Source organism: Carettochelys insculpta, chromosome 1, assembly GCF_033958435.1.
Source record: "Carettochelys insculpta isolate YL-2023 chromosome 1, ASM3395843v1, whole genome shotgun sequence".
Lineage (NCBI taxonomy): Eukaryota > Metazoa > Chordata > Testudines > Carettochelyidae > Carettochelys > Carettochelys insculpta.
In genome coordinates this window covers 180,281,845-180,302,378 of record NC_134137.1, presented here as the reverse complement: position 1 = coordinate 180,302,378, position 20,534 = coordinate 180,281,845, and the positions used below count along the sequence as shown (strand labels likewise).

Here is a 20,534-nt window from a genome sequence, read left to right as displayed (position 1 = left end):
AATAACCAAAGTCATAGCATTCAGGTGAACAAAACACTAACATCATTACCAAGCATTCTTAAAACAATTACCCTCCTTGGGAAGTAAATAAACAGACTGACAGAGCCAGCTGGGTACCAAGAAGTCACCTACTTCAAGACAGGCTCAGCAAGGAAAATAGCAGAACATCACTTTTCGTCACCTACAGGCCCCAGCTTAAACCCCTCTAGAGAATCGTTTCCCTGCTACTGTCAGCAGTGGCAGTCGCTCCTGTTAGCAGCAGCTGGTCAGTTTCCCCACGCTGCTGCGCTGGTCAGTTTCCTGGCTACCCAAGCGGGGAGCAGTCTGGAGCCAGGCACCAGCTCCCCGCCACTCAGAGTGGCATTAACCCGAGATTTGTGCATCTTGAGTGCATATATCTCGGAGTTCTACTGTACTTTTGTTATGTCTCTAAGGTGCTATGGGAATGCTTACTATTTGAGAAACAATGTCACTGCACGTTAACCAGGTAACGCGTTTGGTCAGCAGAGTAACTGCCCGCATAAAGGCAGATACCATTTTACTCGTTTTGCATGATTTTTGTCCTGTAATTTTATGTGTAATGTGGTGCTCAAGAAAGCAAGGTAATGACAGCCCTGTTTCAAACAAGCACAGCACAGTCATCATAGAAGATTTCCACTGAGTTATGACAACACACATCAACACAAACATCATACGCCAGTCCTGGTTCTCTCCTTTTGAGTCTACCAACTGCACCAAATTACACATTGGTTTTAAGACATGGATTAATGTTTATTAGTGACCAGTCTGTAACTAATCATCAGACGTTTTATACTTGAGACCTAAATAGGTTTCTGAAGAATGTGAAAATAATTAGTGAAGAATTATTTGCTAGTTGGTTGAGTAGTATTGCTAAGCTAAATGACATAGCTCAAGATTTCTCATGAGTGTTCTCTGGAGAACTTAATTCCTTACAGGAAAATGAAAGGGTAAGAATGATGAAATAGCTCTGCACGTCCTGCTAAAACACAAATGGGCTTGTTCCTGCAGAGGAGTGATCCAGGGTCCATTCCAACTTTCCCTAAAGTCAGTGGAAACACTCCCACTGACTGCAGTCAGAGTTAATTGGGGGCCCCTCAAATGAACTAAGACTAACTAATTTTAATTTAATTTAAAGGGAGTTGAACATGGTCAGAATCTTGCCTGGTAAAGCTCAGCCTTTGCACCAATAAGAATGTGTTGCTATAGTAACTAACTACTAACTCATATTTCTATGACATTTTATCTTTGCATTAAAAATGAATTAATAGAATTGAGCAGGGATGTTAATTTGGAATTTCTGAAAAAGCAAAAGGTAAATTTTCAAGCTATTGACTGAATCTTATATAATATTCACAGCATCCCAGACTATCAGTTAGACCAGTGGTGAGTGAGTGGGGGCTGGGCCGCTTTGGTGATGTGTGAATTTTTATAAGGAGAGCACAGCATGATCAGCGTCTGGTTTTCAGGCTCATCCATCTAAAAAAATGCTGAAATATGTTACCGCTTTTATGTATGTATATTCACATTTATATACAGACAAATAAAGATTTTAAATTCTACATATTTATTTTCTTACACATGCCAAAATTTTTTTTCCTATGAACATAATCTAAATTTCTGTTGGTTTGGATTACATTAGATAGGTTGGGGGGAGGGGCCATGCTAACTGAAGGGGTGAAAAATGGGGCCTGACGTAAAAAGTTTGCTCATCCCAGTTAGACTCTGAAGAAACCATTTAATAAAGCAGAATTCACGTAAGCAGAATGCTAGACACGACAGATCAGTGGTGCTAAACCTCAATGTAAAATATTCTACCAGCAAGAAAGTGTTCTATTTTTGTAAAATTGTGATATGTACAAGGCAGTATTTTATGCATATATCAATAACAACATTAACAGTATTTTAAATAGTGAAAATAAAAGTTAAAAAACCTATCATGTAGATGGAAGCAATCATAGTCACTTTAATTCTTTTTCATGCTTAATAATAAATTTCACATGGTCATTAAGAGGGTCTTGTGTCTTTGCTTTTCAAACCATGTTACATTCATTAGAAGAAAAAAACACTAACTAGAAAAGAATTTTATTCCAAAGCTGTGTCTACACGTACACAAAAATTCGAAAGAAGTGGTCCTTTTTCGAAAGAGTGGGAGGAGCGTCCACATGGGTAAACCTGTCTTTCAAAAGAAAATCGAAAGAATGGGGCAGAGACTTCGAAATCCAAACCCTGATCCTGTATCAGGAAGACTGCTCCCTTTCGAAATACTAAATCAAAAGGGTACACGTGTAGACGCTCTGCAGTCCACTCTTTTGACATACGGGTCCGCCGTGGCGCCAGTCAGCTGGAGTGCAGGGCCACTCCAGCCAGCAGCAGCGGGACTCTATGGTCCCTGTGCTCGGCTGCCTTAAAACCACACGCTTGCAGGAAACCTGTGGCAGGAAGCTGAGAGCATGCTAGGAGCAGCCTGTGCACGTGCTCCAGCTGCACGCTCCAGCACCAGCATGGCCAGCAGCCAGGCCCTTGTGAGCCCCATGCCCCACCCCCCTGCAGGGCTCCCGGGGGAGGAAAAAACCGGGCTCACTCCTGGACGGAGCGGGAGCCGTGGGACCTCCTTGGCCTGTGGAAGGACGAGGAGGTCCTGCACCACCAGGGGGGTCAAGCGGCGCAATGCTGCCGCCTTCGGCCGCCTGGCACAGGGCCTCCACACCAGGGACCACCTGGAGAGTACCGCGGAGCAGGTACGCTCCAAGGTAAAAGAGCTGCGCCAAGGCTATGCCCGGGCCAGGGACTAGGCTGAACGCTCTGAGGCAGGTCCAGCGACGTGCCCCTTCTACAGGGAGCTCTGGGGCATCCTGGGGCCCCAGGAGACCTCCCCACCCCTGGCGTTCCTGGACACCTCTGGCGAGGAGCTGCAGCTGGAGGAGGAAAAGGAGCAGACCAGACCAGGGACCCAGGAGGGTGAGGGGACCACCGAGTGGTAGAGTGAGGAGGGGGACCTCACCATAGTCATAGCCTCCTGCTCCTCTAGCTGGGCGACCGAGAGCTGGACATCCCTGCATGTTGTCGAGGACCCTCCGGTATGTACAGCGAGGGACACACACCTGCTCCACAGGGTGGGGGCGATGCAATGGGTAGTCGCCCACACACAGGACTGGTGGTCCCGGGCCACACACAGGCCACCCCCCACATGGGATGCGGCAACCCACGGTGGCACACCAGCGATGCCCAGCACCTGCCCTCAGTGGACAGCGCGCTGTCGGGGCCGTGGTCGGAGGGCCCCACCAACGGGCTGAGGAGGACTCAGCCAGCCAGCGCCAGGCCGAGGTGGCCGAGCAACAGAATCACAGAATCATAGGGCTGGAAGGGACCTCAGGAGGTCATCTAGTCCAGCCCCCTGCTTCAAGCAGGATCAACCCCTACTAAGTCATCCCAGCCAGGACCTTGTCCAGCCGGGACTTAAAAACCTCAAGGGATGGAGAATCCACCACCTCTCTAGGCAACGCATTCCAATGCTTCACCACCTGCCTGGTGAAGCAGGTTTTCCTAATATCTAACCTACGCCTCTCCCTCTTCAACTGCTGACCATTACTCCTTGTTCTGCCATCTGACACCACTGAGAACAATTTCTCACCCTCCTTTTCAGAGCTCCCCTTCAGGAAGTTGAAGGCTGCTATTAAATCACCTCTAAGTCTTCTCTTCTGTAAACTAAACAAGCCCAAATCCCTCAGCCTATCCTCATACGTCTTGTGCTCCAGACCCTTAATCATTTTTGTTGCCCTTCGCTGAACCTGCTCTAGCAAATCCACACCCTTTTTATACTGGGGGGCCCAAAACTGGACATAATATTCCAGACGTAGCCTCACCAGTGCCGAATAAAGAGGAGTAACTACTTCCCTAGATCTGCTCGAAACGCTCCTCCTAATGCACCCCAGTATGCTGTTAGCTTTCTTGGCTACAAGGGCACACTGTTTACTCATATTCAGCCTTTCAACCACCATAACCCCTAGGTCCCTTTCCATTGTACTGCTGCTGAGCAAGTCGGTCCCCAGCCTGTAACAATGTTTGGGATTCTTCCGCCCCAGGTGCAGGACTCTACACTTCTCCTTATTGAACCGCATCAGATTTCTTTTGGCCCAGTCCTCCAACTTATCCAGGTCCCTCTGGATTCTCTCTCTACCCTCCAACATATCTACCTCTCCCCCTAGTTTTGTGTCATCTGCAAATTGCTGAGGGTGCAACCCAGTCCCTTATCCAGGTCATTAATAAATATGTTGAATAACACCGGCCCCAGAACCGAGCCTCGCAGTACTCTGCTTGAAACAGACTGCCATCCAGATATTGAGCCACTGACCACTACCCGTTGGGCCCGACCATCAAGCCAGCTTTCTATCCATCTTATAGTCCAAGGATCCAATCCATATTTCCTTAACTTATGGACAAGAATGTTGTGGGAGACCGTATCAAAAGCCTTGCTGAAGTCAAGGTATCCACTGACTTCCTCACGTCCACAGAGTTTGTTACATTGTCATAGAAGCTGATCAGATTGGTGAGGCAGGACTTGCCCCTGGTGAATCCATGTTGGCTACTTTTGATCTCTTTCCCCTCTTCCAAGTGCTTCAAAATGGATTCCTTGAGGATTCCCTCCTTTAGTTTCCCAGGGATTGAGGTAAGGCTGACGGGTCTATAGTTCCCTGGATTGTCCTTCTTTCCTTTTTTAAAGATGGGCACTACGTTTGCCTTCTTCCAGTCATCTGGTATCTCCCCCGATTTCCAAGAGTCTTCAAGGATAATGGCCAAAGGTTCAGCAATGACCTCTGCCAATTCCCTCAGTACCCTGGGGTGCATTAAATCCAGACCCATGGACTTGTGCACATCTAGTTTTTCTAGATAGCTCAGAACTTGTTCCTTCCCCACAGATGGCTGCCCTCCACCTTCCCGTACTGCATCATCTAGGACCATCACTGGGAAGTTGACTTTGTCTGTGAAGACTGAGGCAAAAAAAGCATTGAGTACGTCAGCTTTTCCTGCATCATCTGTCACTAGGTTACCTCCCTCATCCAGTAATGGCCCCACACCTGCTCTGATAACCCGTTTATTGTTAACATGCCTGTAGAAACCCTTCTTGTTACTCTTCACATCCCTTGCCAGCTGCAGTTCCAATTGTGCTTTCGCTTTCCTGATTACTGTCCGGCATTCTCCAGCCGTATGTTTATACCCCTCCTTAGTCAACTGTCCTCGTTTCCATTTCTTGTATGCATCCTTTTTGAATTTAAGTTGACTAAGGATTTCCCTGTTAAGCCAAGCTGGTTGCCTACCATTTCTTACTATGCAGTGGGATTGTTTGCTCCTGTGCCTTTAGTAAGACTTCTTTAAAATACTTCCAGTTCTCTTCAACTCTTTTCCCCTTCATCTTCGTTTCCCAAGGGATCCTGCTCATCCGGTCTGTTAGGGAGTCAAAGTCTGCTCTTCTCAAATGAAGGGTCTGTATGTTACTGCTCACCCTTCTTCCTTTCGTCCGGATCCTGAAATCTAAGATCTCATGGTTGCTGCAGCCCAGGTTCCCCCCCCTTCTATTTCTTCTACTAGTTCTTCCCTGTTTGTGAGCAACAGGTCAAGTTGTGCACGGCCCCTGGTCGGTTCCTTCAGCACTTGTACCAAGAAGTTATCCCTAATAGTTTCCAAAAACTTCCTGGATTTTCTGTGTGCTGCTGTATTGGTCTCCCAACAAATATTGGGATGATTAAAGTCTCCCATGAGAACCAGGGCCTGTGATTTGGAAGCTTCACTAAGCTGCCTGAAGAAAGCCTCATCTATCTCCTCTCCCTGATCTGGCGGCCTATAACAGACACCAACTACAACATCACCTCTGTTACTTCCACCTCTAAGCTTAACCCAAAGACACTCAACTGGATTTTCTCCTTCCTCATACTGGAGCTCTGAGCAATCATACCGCTCCCTCACATAGAGCGCAACTCCTCCTCCTTTTCTCCCCGTCTGTCCTTCCTAAACAATTTATAACCATCCATGACCGTGCTCCAGTTATGCAAATCGTCCCACCAAGTCTCCGTTATTCCAACCACCTCATACTTGTGTGACTGTGCCAGGGCCTCTAATTCTTCCTGTTTGTTCCCCAGGCTTCTGGCATTAGTGTACAAGCATCTTAGAGAAGGGGCCGATTGGCCCACTTTCTCCTCTTCACCCAGGAAACCCACTTGATTGTTCTCTCCTCCTTCCCCAGTTACCTCCGGGCTTGTGTCACCTTCCTTCAACAAACCTAGTTTAAAGCCCTCCTCACTAGGTTTGCAAGCCTGCCCGCAAAGATGCTCTTTCCTCTTTTAGTGAGGTGGATCCCGTCTCTTCTCAGCAATCCCTGTTCACGAAACAGAATCCCATGGTCAAAGAAACCAAATCCTTCCCTGCTACACCACCTACGCAACTACACATTTACCTCTGTGATTTGACGATCCCTCTGTGGACCCCTTCCTTCCACAGGGAGGATAGATGAGAAGGCCACCTGTGATCCGTATTCCTTGATCTTTCTCCCGAGGGTTACGTAGTCTGTCGTGATCTCATCAAAGTTGTTCTTGGTTGTATCATTGCTTCCTACATGAAGTAGGAGGAAGGGGTAATAGTCTTCGAGTTGAAGAATTTTTGGCAGCGACTCTGTAATATCCCGAATTCTAGCTCCAGGCAAGCAGCAAACTTGCTGGGATTCTAGGTCCAGGCAGCAGATGGATGCCTCCGTCCCTCTTAGGAGGGAGTCCCCGACCACCACCACTCGTCTTTTTCTCTTAGGGGTGGTGGTCATAGAACTCCCATCCCTAGGACTGCGCATCCCATGCCTTCTGAACTGTGGGGACTCTTTCGGATACAATCCCTGGGAGGTATCAGTCCCCATTTATCTCTGCTGTATCACTTGTGGAGAGAGTCTCAAAGCGGTTCCTTAACTCCACTGGAATTGGAGCGACTGGAACTGGTTTTCTCCTCCTGGAGGTAACATGATTCCAGTTCTCCTCCTTGTTTTGGGTAGCCTGCTGTTCCTGCAGTATCATCGTTGCCTTCTATCCAGAAAGTCTTCACCCTCTCTAATGGACCTGAGGGTTGATATTTGTGCCTCAAGTCCTTTAACCTTCTCTTCTAAAATGGCTACCAGCTTACACGTGGTACAGAGAAAATCCTCCTTTCTATCGTTCAGGAGAAAGACAAATATGGCACATGACATGCACGTCACAACACCAGACCTCTCAACAGCCATATCACTCTCCATTTTTTCCTTTTTCAGAGATCCCTTGTTTCTAGTGCCGCCTTGAAGGGCACAAGAGAAACACTGTATAAGAAAGGTGGAAACAGGTATGGGGCTCCTCCCAAAGGCGAAGTCCCAGGCAAACTCCCTGTTAGCTGCTCCTGTTCGCTGCTCACAGGGTTCGCTGGGGCTGCCTTCTTATAGAGCTGCTAGCTGGTTAGGCCCAGCTCAGAGCCTTTGCCTCCAATCTAATCAGCCCTTGAAGGCCCACCTGGAAGGAAGCTCTCCCAATTCACACAAACTGCCAAACACGCTTTCCAACCCCCCCTCTCTGCAAAACAGATGCTCAGGCACACAGGCAGCTATGCAAACTGCCCCTCTCTGCAAAATGAAACAAATCCACAGACACCACAGACAAAAATTCAACCCACCAGCTCACAACGCAGCCCCCCAAATGCCACACTCACCTGAGCTCCTCTAGGATGCTTTCCCAGGCAAACTACCTGTTAGCAACACCTGCAGCTTGCTCAGGCCAACATGGAGTGGAGGAGGACAGCCTGAGATGGGCTGCTGTCCACTCTGGAGGGCATTGGCCACACCATCCGGGACCATATGGCCACTGTTGCTTACCTCCTGGGTCCCTCGGCGGCTCCCCTTGCTGGTCCTGCCCCCCCAAACCTGCCCCCCCACCTCCACCAAACCCGCACCCTCCGCCTCCACCAGGCCCACTCGCCGGCAATACCTGCCGGTGCTACCTGCACCCTCCCCTCCCCGCTGGGGACCCTGCACCCAGGGAGGCAGGGGCTCCAGGGGCCAACGGGGCTCGCAGCCCACCACCCTGCCCCGGAATAAGTGCCTCACGCCCCTCCAAGTTAGGCTCCCCCCTGCACATAGTTACCAACAAAAATAGTTATATAAACATTTCTTTATTGTTCACCACTCCGTGCTGTGGTCCTCAGGGGGATGGTGGGTGGTGGATGTGTGGGTGCAGTGCTGGTAGGGGTGGTGAGGACGGTGGGTGGCGGATGTGCATTGGATGTGGGTGTGCATGCGGGTCAGAGGTGGCCGTCGGCAAAGGCCTGCCTGAGGGCCTCCTGGATGCGGTGGCTGTCCTGGTGGGCCTGGCGGATGGGGGCGCCGGCCGGCTGCTCATAGACAGCACCAGCTGGAGGGACCCTCCCCGGAGACATAGGCGTCCCCCTTTCGCTCCACGATGTTGGGCATGTTGGGGCATGTTGAGGACTCCGACCTCCAGCCACGTGAGGAGGCACCTCCACTGCCCCGTTAGGCGCCCAAAGGCCTGCTCCACTACTCCACCATGTTGCGTGGGTGGTCGAGGCACTCACTAATGCCTCTCGGGTGGGGTCGAGGTGTCCCATGTACAGCCTCATGAGCCACGGCTGCAGAGGGTACACTGCATCTGCCACCATGCAGAGCAGCATAGTGACATCCTCCACCACTGGGATCTCCCAGTGGGGGGATGATGGTGCTGGCCCCCATGCGCCGGCAGAGGCCGGAGCTCCTGAAGACCTGGGCACCGTGGGTGCAGCTGGCCCAGCCCACACCGAGTTGGTGAACTGGCCCCTCATGTCCATCAGGGCCTGGAGCACCACCGAACGGTAGCCCTTCCAGTTGCTGTACTGGCCGGCGCTATGTGGTGGGGCACGGATGGGGATGTGTGTGCCGTCCAAAGCGCCAATGCAGACCGGGAAGCCCAAGTCCTGGAAGCTGGAGGCGGTGTTGTCCAGATCCCCCAGGTGGATGACCCTATGAAACAGCATCGCATTGATGGCCCTGATGACCTGCGGAGGGGGAAGGGGGACACATGCTCTAGTGCGGGTGTGGCGGACCTTGCCCCTCACCTCGGGCCCATTCTGCCCCCCTCCCATCCAGCCCCCGCACTGTCCAGCCCCGTGCCCCCCCACCCATCCAGCCCCTGCCCCATCTGACCCCTTGCAGCGGAGGGTTCCCCTTACCCCAGCCCCCGTACCCACCCAGCCCCACCTTACCTCCATAAGTACAGCCTCAGTGGTGGCCTTGTCCACTCTGAACTGCTGTCCCACAGAGCGGTAGGAGTCCGGGGTGGCCGGCTTCCATATGGCAATCGCGACCTGTTTCTCCAGGGTGAGGGCTGGCCGCATGCAGGTGTCCTAGTGCCGGAGTGTGGGGGCGAGCCAGCGGCAGATCTCCTCGAAGCTCTGCCTCGACATGCCGAAGTTCCGCAGCCACCTTTCCTCGCCCCACTCCCCCAGCACCAGGCGCTCCCACCAGTTGGTGCCGCTGGGGTGGGTCCAGAGGCATCAGGGCACCCAGAGGGACAGCCCCGCAGCCCTGGGGGGACCGCCCGGCCACCTGATGAGATCGCGTGCAGCTGTGGCGATGGTGCACAGCACTGCCAGCAGGAAGTCCATGATGAGGGCATCCTCCTGCAGGAGTTGTTGCTGGGCCTCCATGATGAGCATAAGTGGGCTCTGCCAGGCTGAGAAAGGCTGGGCAGCACTCGGCTCGTGCGGAGGGGAAGAAGGAGGGAGGGGCCCTTTAAAGGATGCGGCTGGCTGCGGCCCCGGAAGGGCTTGTCGGCCATGGGACCCCATCTGTGGTGTTTCCTGCCTCCTTTCTTTCGAAAGAGGGCTTGGAGCTGTGTGGATGCTCTCTCTCGAAAGACCTCAACCTCAAAGACATTAAACTTGGGAGAGAGGTAGATATGCTGGAGGGTAGAGACATGGTCCAAACTGACTGAGACAAATTGGAAGACTGGGCTGCAAGAAATCTGATGAGGTTCAATAAGGAGAAGTGCAGAGTCCTGCACTTGGGCCGGAAGAATCCCAAGCATTGTTACAGGCTGGGGTCTGACTGGCTTAGTAGTAGCTCTGCAGAAAAGGACCTGGGAGTTGTAGTGGACGAGAAGCTGGACACGAGTCAACAGTGTGCCACTGTAGCCAAGAGAGCAAATGGCATATTAGGTTGCATCAAGGGGAGCATTACCAGTAGATCCAGAGAAGTGATTATTCCTCTTTATTCGGCTTTGGTGAGGCCGCATCTGGAGTACTGTGTCCAGTTCCGGGCCCCCAATTATACGAAGGATGTGGATACACTGGAGAGGGTCCAGCGGAGGCAGACCAAAATAACTAGGGGGCTGGAGCATATGACTTATGAAGAAAGGTTGAGGGAACTGGGACTGTTTAGTCTCCAAAGAGAAGACTGAAGGGGGACTTGATAACAGCCTTCAACTTACTGATGGGAGGCTGGAAAGAGGCTGTTCACAGTGGTCACGGATGGCAGAACACGGAACAATGGTCTCAAGTTGCAGCTGGGAAGGTCCAGGTTGAACATTAGGAAAAACTTTTTCACTAGAAGGGTGGTGAAGCATTGGAATGGTCTACCCAGGGAGGTAGTGGAGTCTCCATCCCTGGAGGTGTTTAAGTCTCATCTCAAAGCCCTGGCGGGGCTGATCTGATGGGTTTGGTCCTGCTTAGAGCAGGGGGCTGAACTCAATGGCTTTTTTAGGTCTCTTCCAGCTCCACTGTTCTATGACTCTATGGCACTTTGATCCGCTCTTTCAACCTGAAAAATGGCGACGGGTGCTCCCTTTCAACAGCCACTATTTCGACCACTGAACTTCGATTTTCACCCTTTTGAAAGGCCGCTCATGTGTAGACACAGCTCAAGTGAACAAACAGCACTGTGTTGTTACCCAGCAAACATGGCACTTACGTTCCACCCCTCTCACTGAATTTCCTCCCTGTAGAGATTTGGTCACTGACCTACTCTTTCACATGAGTACAGTTTCATTCAAGGTAGGGTACAGACAAAACATTTCACACAGTGTTCATGCTGGAAAGGCATATGCACAAGTTCCATTTCAGAAGTATAAAATCTCACTTAGTTAACTGATTAACCATGAAGTTTAACCAGTTACCTGATTAAACAGGTGAGAGGGAGGGACCCAGGGGAATGGGACTGAGTTGGAGTCTCTCCTGCCCATGGTGCTCCCAGAGCTGCTGCAGACCAGGGCTGGAATGCTCCCACTCGCAGCAGGCCCATAGGGCGAGAGAAGCCCTCTGCCCACAGAGGCAGATGGGAGTGGGGCTCTTTATTGGGTAACCATAACTGGTAAGTCTCATACATTTAAGGCATGGGTGGGAAAACCCCAGCCCGTGATCCGCATAGGTACTGTGGCTTGCCTGGATCTGGACCCTAAGGCTCAGGGTTCCCCTCCCCAACATCTGGCCTGCAAATCTTTTTTCAGGGAGTAGACCAGTGATATTCAGTCCATGGCTTGCAAGCAGAATGAGGCTCTTTCAGGTGTCACCTGCAGCTCTTCAAGGTAGCGATATTAGCTGATAAGCATGAGGCGTACCAGTATGCTTCCTGGTTATCCAGTCCTTGCCAGTTTATTTCAGTGGCAGCTGCCATGATGGAGCAGCCACAGTGGGCCAGGCATTAGGAATCTGGCTGCAGCTGGACCACGGGATTTAGGTTAAAATAGTTAACTGGTTAAGTGTTATTATTAACTGGTTAATTGTTTCAACATCCCTACTTCAAAGCTTCCTCCCAGGTCCCACACACAGCTCATTCAAGGAACCCTCACAGGGCCATAAACATTTGACAGTGGAGGAACAGGGGGCAGTTATTATTTCATCACATGCTTGATCCTGAGGACCTTGAGAAAAGGCAGCTGTCACTGGCTTCAAGTGGGACAAGGGTGGAACTGGTGGCATGTGAAGAGAGGGAGGAGATGAATGGAATGATCTCAGGGAAAGAGAAAAAGATTTGGTGACGGTCTGGAGAAAGGCGGGAAAAAAAGATAAAATTATGAGTGGAGTGTCTTGAAGAAGGAAAGGAGGAAAGATAGAGATGACCTAAATGAGAGGAAGGAGAGGTGTCTGAGAAGAACTAGAATGAAACATTATGATGTTCCCCTCATGTTACTGATGTGAAGCATACTTCTCTGTGCTTTCAAAGATTTTACTCTTCAACACACAAAAAGTCATGTCCTGAGCATAGAGCCCAACTTTACTGTACTTGCATCTCAGAGGAAGAACAACATACAAAACGAACATCCAGCAATTAAATACAGTAGTCCCTCGACTTATACTAGGGTTCCGTTCCCATGCACCCCTACATAACTTGTATTTCACATAAGTCGGGAGCATCTTTGTTCCCTGCAGAACGCATGTTTTGCAGCTGGGGAAGCAGCATGAGCACCTGGAGCTCCTTTTGAAAGGTAAGTCCTGGGTTGGGGGTGGGGCAGTTGGGGAGGGTTAAGCCTGCAGGTGGGCTAGGGCTGTGGGAGGGGGGCAGAGGGTGAAGTTGAGCAGGAGCTGCATAGGGAAGGACTGGAGGGGAGAGCTGGAGCCACGTGGGGGTGGTGAGCTGGGGCAGGAGGTTTGAATTGGATCCATGCACAGGGGTGGTGAGCCGGAGCCATGCATGGGGAGTTAAAACCAGGGCCAGGGGGTTGAACCAGGACAGCCGATGGGGGGAGCCTGATCTGGAGCCATGTGCATGGGTGATGAGCCAGGCCACAGAGGGTCTGAACTGGAGCCACACGTGCTGGGTGGGTGTGTGCATGTGAGCCAGCACCTTGTGCAGGGCGGGTTGAACCAGGGCTGTGCAGGGCCGGGAGGACCAGGATTTGAGTTGCACTTAACTTACATTAATGCAAGTTAAGTGAAACTCAAAATTGTGCATTTTGAGAGTTTACTGCATGTGTAATAAGTTAGTTAAATTTAGTTTTCATTGTTTTAAGAATGTATTTAAAATTGTAGAGTATTTGCTTATATTCATATTTATTTAATGCAATTGCACATGTGTGTTTGGTGGGGTGGTACACAAGGCAAACAGTAGTCAGATGGCTGTTTGGGTTAATAGTGGTTGCAAATGTGGCTCTCCAGCCACATAATTTTCAGTACCACTGGATGGGAAATTTGTCTCTGCTGGCAATTGTTACTTTCAGGGCATGAGTTCCACTTCGAAGGGTTCACTTGGACCCACACACGCGCACACACATATGGAAAAGCAAGTTGTGGGCAGTGAGAGCCTAAATATTTTTCAGAAGATATTTAAATTCTAACTACTGGTAACATTTTTAAGTCGGAACACCAAAGATGCTCTTTTAGAGACAGAACATTTAGAATAGGTCACCTGAGTTTAAGGAGTAAAGAAAAACCATGAACAAATCATGAATTTTTGAAGGGGTGGGGGGGAAGAAGAGTATAGAAAATTAAGAATGTAATAGTTCACCATTAAGTATATACATTTAGTTTAAAAAAAAACCTCATTTGTAGATGCTCTAAACCGGTTGCTCTCTGAAACGACAAGCTGATATAAAACAAACATTGCAGACTAAAATAAATATTTTAAAAATATATTTCTTGCAATCTTTTGTGTCCATTACAAAACCACCTACTCACTTTAAATAAATAAGGTTTTAAAAAATGTCACTCTAGTACTATATACAGTCTAATCGCGCAGTGTTCAATACGCTCCCTACTCGCCACAGGTGGTGAATGGAACACTGCAGTGTGGTGACTGGCTCTGGAGCTGCATGCAGTTCTTGGAGCCTTTAAATAGGGCTCTTCCAAAATGAAAACGTGGGTGCCATCCGCTCGCTTCCACGCACATGCTCCACTGCTTGGAGGCTGAAACCAGCAGAGAGACTGTCCTTAACTCTAGATGCTGATGCTCTGAGAGAAGGGATACTCAATAGCCAGACACACAATGACAAGAGAAAGGCAGCCCCAGCTAAGCTGATGCACCCCTCTCCCAAAGCCCCATTGACTATACTGCACCAATGAGAGGAATAATCTGTATCAATTACTGATTCACATTTGAGTTGTTAAACATCTCAACCCAGATTTTTGGCCTCACCGCTTTCCCTTTGCAGGGCTCTCGGCACAGCAGATTCCCATTGTGTAGGGGAAAATCCATAGATATCAAAGCAGCTACCTGACACCTGTCCTCCCTCTTAGTATCTAGAGTGGGAGGCTTTCTAGTCAGGAGGAGGTTTGTCCTTATCCCTGAGGTGCCCTTGATGATATTCAGACGCTGGAATTGTCCAGTGGAGCCATAGGTGTAACTCATATCTCTTCAATTACACGAAGTCTACATTGCTCAGTCCTTATTCCAACTCAGGATCAGGAGAATGTAAATGTGACATCAAACATTCACCCCTACTTCTGCATCAGGTGAAAGCCTCTGTATTAATGCTACCCCCCATTCACATTCCGAGATCTTTATTTGCAGTAGAAGTTGGGTACAAAATGCTGCAGCATAGATATAGTCCTTAGTAGAAGTCACTGCAGGAAATAGGATAAATTAGGAACTGCTCCTGCTTGAGCAGGTGCTCTCAATTACCCCGTTCACTAATATATTTAGCTTAGAAAGGTCTATGCATCTTACAATGTTACTGTGCAAGCAGCTTGAAAGAGAACTCAAAACAGTGAAGCACGGGGCGGGTGATTCTAACCAGCCAAACATTAAAAACAGAGATCACTACAGAATAGAGATATCTTGAGCTCATTCCTGAAGTGTATTCTCTGGGAAAACTCCTGAATTATTGACTGAGCAATACTCAGTAAACTCATATCCAGCAACCTCAGGACTGGGAGGTTGCCAGATACTCAAAAATGCTACTTAACAGCGAGGCAGGTGTGGGATCCTTGGCAAGGGGGCAGGGGACCCTGCCAGTCCCACAGCTGGGAGCTGGCTGGGCCAAGGAGGAACTCTGGCAGGCCCAGGACTGGGAGAACTCTGCAGGGCTTTTGGGTTTATGCCCATAGCCCAAAGCTCTGCAGGGGCATGGGGCAATGCAGGCAGCCTCAGGGGCTGCTGGGACATGGAGCTCTGCCAGGGCACGAGGCAATGATGCCGGCGCGTGTGGCAATGCTGGTGGGCCTGGGCTCTGCTGGCGCATAGGGCTCTGCCAGTGGCCTTGGGCATGGGGAAACTTCACCAGGGAGCAGAGCTCCACTGGAGCCCAGGGAACGCCAGCAGCCTCAGGGCTGAGAGTGGGCAGCTCCAGTCCCAGAATTGTACCGGTTAATCCAGGCAGGCCCAGGGCTGGGAGAACCCCAGAGCTGGCAGAGGATAGAGCCCCACTGGCAGCTCCAGCCCTGGGTTGAGGGCAGCCCCAGCCAGAGATCCCAGGACTGGAGCAGGCAGGGGCTGGTGCCAGTTATTTGAGAGTTCTGGTTTAACAAATGCCAGATGAGAAGGAGTTTACTGGAGACTGTTAATATGTTACTGACAAGGCATTTAAGGTTTTTTTTTAATTAAGTAATGGTATTTTTTAGCAAATTTTATCTCAAACCTGTAACCACTGAAGTTAATTAGTTTACTGAAGTTGTGTAACTGACTTCAAAGAGAGATGGATCAGACCCCTTGACCTCAACCCACTCTTAGGCTGTATCTAAACTATAAAATAAATTTGAATTTATTTATATCCATTTTCTAATTCTGGAATTTATAAGTTTGAATTTGACTATGCTCACTTCCCACACGCTCCCCACAAAGTCGAGTTATTGCATCCACACACACACGCTGGCTAACATCAACTGTGGAAGTAGTGCATTGTGTAAAGCTATCCCACAGTTCCCTAATCCCCATAGCATTCTGGGTATGCTCACTGGTCTTGATATCATCTTCCCACTTTGCATTTTCCTCATTCCCCTCCCAATCCCTGAAAATATGCCAATCCCTGGAAATAATGCGGGGACTTTCGAAGTTAGAAAAAAGATGATAAAGTCTAGGAAAAAGAATTTTTGGTTCCCCCTGACACACACACACATTACATTGCCAACACAGGTGAAGCGACTGTATTCTCAACTGGCCATCCACTAAGTATCCCACTTCCCATCATTGCATGCATGTGATCCCTGAAAAAAATGCAGGGGCCTGGAGTGTTTTTTAAAGTGAGAAGAAAGAGGACACAAAAGTGCAGGAAAAAAGAATTTTTGTTTTCCCCCTTCATTATATCGATACTGGGGAGAGGCTTTGGCTTTCCAGTGCACTATAAGACTTCCATGCGATGACTGTGTTCTCAGCTGGCCATCCACTGGGTGTCTCACCTCCCATCTTTGCATGCATGTGATCCCTGAAAATAATGCAGGGGCCCGGATTATTTTCTAAAGGGAGAAGAGAGAGAATAGAAAAGTGCAGAAAAAAAGAAGCAAGCACTGAGGGCCGAGTTGACATGGTCCCATCATAGGGAATCAGCCCCACCAGCTCATGAGACTTCCCCTCGGCGGCAGCAAGCCCCTGAGCTGCTAGGGAAGACTTTTCCCCAGTGGCAGCAAGGCCCAGTATGGGTGAAGGAGGGTGTCAGTGGGTGGGGGGACCAGTTGAAATCATCCTTCCCCACAGCAGCAGCAAAGCTCCAGTATCTTAGCCACCAGGGGGAGACTTCCCCACGGGGTAGCAAAACCCCAGTATCTCAGCTGCTGGGGGGAGACTTCCCCACAATGACAACAAAGTCCCCAGTATCTTAATCAGCAGGGGAGACTTCCCCATGGTGGCAGCAAAGCACAGAATAATCTTTCCCACCCTTGGAGCCTTAAATGCCTGACTGGCAGCATGGTCAGCACCAAATGGCAAGCACATCCTTTTATTGGGTTGGGAGCTACCCACGTGATGCGACTGAGCGTGGGAAAGACCCAGACTAAGTGGCACCTGTGGGGAGAAAAGAGGGTTTGCACACAAATGTAAACTGCTGAGAAGAAGTTTCTTGGTATGTTATGGAGCACGACCCCCAACACAGCCTTGTGGACACAAGGTACGGTGGGTCAGGGGCTGCCCCAGGCAGCACAGGAGAAAAAAAAAATGTACAGACAGAGCCACAAACTCCCTGCAGCGGCTATTTGAATGGGCAGATGTGCTCACTGCGCTAATAGCAAAGAAAGAAAGACATTTCTCAGGCTCTCATGAGCCCACAGCTAAAGGCTCGCTGCTCCCGCTTGGAAATTCAGGCTCTTCTTGTTACTGGAGAGCAGCGGCCAGAGCGGAGCACTGAGAGGGGCATTATGGGTTACATACAGGACACCTCTGAACGCTAATAAATTCGCTTTTAAGACACAGCACTTTCACACTTGCCTTTAATCGAACTTCTGAATTCAAACTTGACACTACACCCGTCAGATAACCGCAATTTTGTAACCTTGAGATTAGTAGTAGGTAGTCTGTCATGTCCAATGATGATGTCTTGAGCTTGCACAGGCTCATAGGTTGTGGACTTGCATGGGGCTGAAGAGTCCAAGCTTTGAACAGCATGGGTGTTCCCAGTGGGGGCAAGGGAATTGTCCTGGCTCTGTTGGTGCGGCTGCTGCTGTTGCTTTCTTCCTCTCATGATCATTTATGAGGCATACGCGTAGCTGCTCTTCAAAGTTGTCATATGCGTGTCCTAGGAGAGCACGCCAGCCTGTTTGGTCTTTTGCATACTGCTCTAGCTGATCTGGTTTTAAACCAGCATGAGCAATGTTGGCCTTCACGCAGTCTTTATACCTCTTGCGAGGCCCACCTTGATTCCTTTTGCCCTGGGAGAGTTCACCGTAGAGGAGTTGCTTAGGGATTCTCGACTCCTCCATTCGTATGATGTGCTCCTGTCCAGCGAAGCTGGGCTTTCAGAATCTTGGCTTCAATGCTCATTTTGTAATCTCAAGATTAGTGCACCCTAAATCAAGCCAATGGTATTTGCAGTGAAGACAGTCACGTTGTAAAATCGAACTGAGTTAAAGTCGATTTTATCTTGTAGTGTTGATGCAGCCTTAGATGTGAAAGGAACCACAGAGTAGATTTGACAACGCTCAAGAGCAGGAAAAGCACGTAAGTATGGTAGGTGTGGGTTACTTTTCCAGACTCTAAATTCTTGAGCTTTCCAGGAATAAGTCTGGTTCTAAGCACAAATAAAGGCAATCCACAGGCTGCTTATGTATAGTTACCATGAGCCCAAACAGCAATTTTTGCAACCAGGAATATCCAGCAATCGGGGACATTATAACACCACCCCTTTTGCTACCTAGGCCCTTACACCGAAGGACCGGGGGGAAGAGACAGAAGAATGCAGACAGTCACTACCTTGACTTTGTATCATCTGAGCAGTGTCCATATTTGTCCCTGGGCATGCAAAAGCCGTACACTGTTAGGATGGTTTGACTGAAAAAGACTGTTCCTGCGAGAGAACTTACATTTCTTGAGGGGGTAGTAAGGAACAAGGCCAAAGGAGTCAAGGGCACAAGAAATACAATTATCTCAAATGAACTTTACCACCCATTACCCATTCTGTTGCTATAGTGTAAACAATCCTACTTCAGCATTTTTAGAAGAAGGTGAAAGGGCTGCAGACAAGCCTCCACTACTGCTCCTTTCCACAAAACAGGTAATGGAAGGCAGAGGCCAGCAGACTATATTTCTTCCACATCCTACTGCAATGCCAGAAAAATAAGTATCAGAGTATAGCACAGACAGCTCACCCTACCCCACCTCAATCAGATGTATGAATCTGGGAGGGCTGAAGATGGAAGATGAAAGGCAGCGGGTAACCTATCCACTTTTGCTCCATCCCACCCAGATGAGGCTGAGAAAGGAACCCAGAGTCCTTTCAGCAAAGTCAAGGAATAGTAGTTGGCTCCAGTACATAAGACTTAGGGAGCCTTTCCCTTTCTTAACTCAACAGGGTATTCACCAAATATGAAGTGGGTCTTACCCATGAAAGCACATCACCTAATAAACAAAATTGTTAGTCTTTAAGGTGCTACAGAACTGCTTGTTTTTAAAATAAGGTATAGTCAAGCTGACAGCCCACACTGGACAGGAATTAGATAGTAAACCCACAGCCTAGTGTCTCTCCCTAATCGTTATCACTGGAGGCATCTCAATGATTCTGTGACCAAACATTCAAAGGTTGAACTGGGCTGGTGTCATAGTACTTCTCTGAAGTGACGGCCATCTCCTGCTAATGCAAAGGTTCTGAAGACAACCTTAAAATTATTAAACTGATGCAGTGATGTCAGCTTGCCTCTGCCACCAATCTGAAATAATAGTTAGGGGATGTAAATTGTCTGTTTATTTTGAAGCCTAATACTGTCGACATCACTACTTCCTTGCTTATTAAAGGCTACAAGAGGGACAATAACTGTATGAAGATCTATGCAATTTCATATGAATGGCCTCTCAGGTGGGCAAAGCTTGACTTGCAGTCAACAGTCCTTGTGACACAGTACCACTATTTCCCTTTCCTATAAAAAAAATAAAATAAAATAAAATTACATTCAAAACCTACATCCAGTGATGCCAGGCCTGCCTGTCCTGCATTACCGGTTGTTTGAGTTGCAAAAAAATCCAAATCACAAAAATTTACCAAGAATTAGGTAGCTTAGAAAAATTCTTATTTGTTTTGCCACTTTCAACAAAATCTGGTTGAGAGTATTTTGATCGAAGCTCAGCCCTTCCCACACACATGACAGTATGTGCCTAATTTTACACGCTTAAGTAGTCCCACTGAATTAGGGGACAGAAGAAGCCTTATTTTCAAAGAACTGAACACTCACTGCTCCTCTTGAACTGCAGTGAGAGATTTGGATGATGAACACTTTTGGGAAAAAAAGACTTCTTAATTAGGTATCTAAATATGAATGTTAATTTAGAGGCCTATAAAAAGTTAGGTAAGGCCCTGCATCTTAGAAACAAGGTCACAAAGTTTAAAGTTCATGTGCACAGCAATGGGGATCCAGTGACTGTCACTTACCTCTTTCTTACCTAGGGCTTTTCAGCTCTAGGTCTCAAGACATTTTATAAAGGAGATCAAATCAACTTTATTATCCCCATTTTCTCAAGGGGGAAGTGAGGCACCCAAAGCTGAAGTGTCACTCTGCAGGCCAGTGCCAAAGCTAGAAATAGAGCTCAGATCTATGGGTTTCTCAGCAAAGTGACTCCAGAGGAGAGTGACATAGCTGAAGTAATGGATGAGATCAATGACTCTGGCAGGGCAAAAATAAATTGGCTTTTTAGAAGGAAATCAGACTGTTCTGTCATCTTTCTTATACCTGGTCTCAAAATTCTCTCTAAAGTATGGGTAGTCACCTGAAACCATATTCTGCATTCTAATTTAAGAACGCTGACTGAAAAAACTAGTATTAAAAATGAACATGAGTTTTGGTGGTCTCATCCTACCAGGTATTGAATACCTGTAACCCTAAGTATACTCTGTGAGAGTTGAGAATGCTTTCAGGATCCAAACCTCAGTAAAGGCTGCAGAGTAAGGCCCAGAGAGAAT

At 48.7% G+C, this 20,534-nt stretch overlaps 1 protein-coding gene across 3 annotated transcripts in view; it reads right to left on the bottom strand.

Moving 5' to 3' along the window:
* GART (phosphoribosylglycinamide formyltransferase, phosphoribosylglycinamide synthetase, phosphoribosylaminoimidazole synthetase) overlaps positions 1-20,534 on the bottom strand; it is a 70,069-nt gene that overhangs the window by 47,688 nt on the left and 1,847 nt on the right. The window lies entirely within an intron of this gene.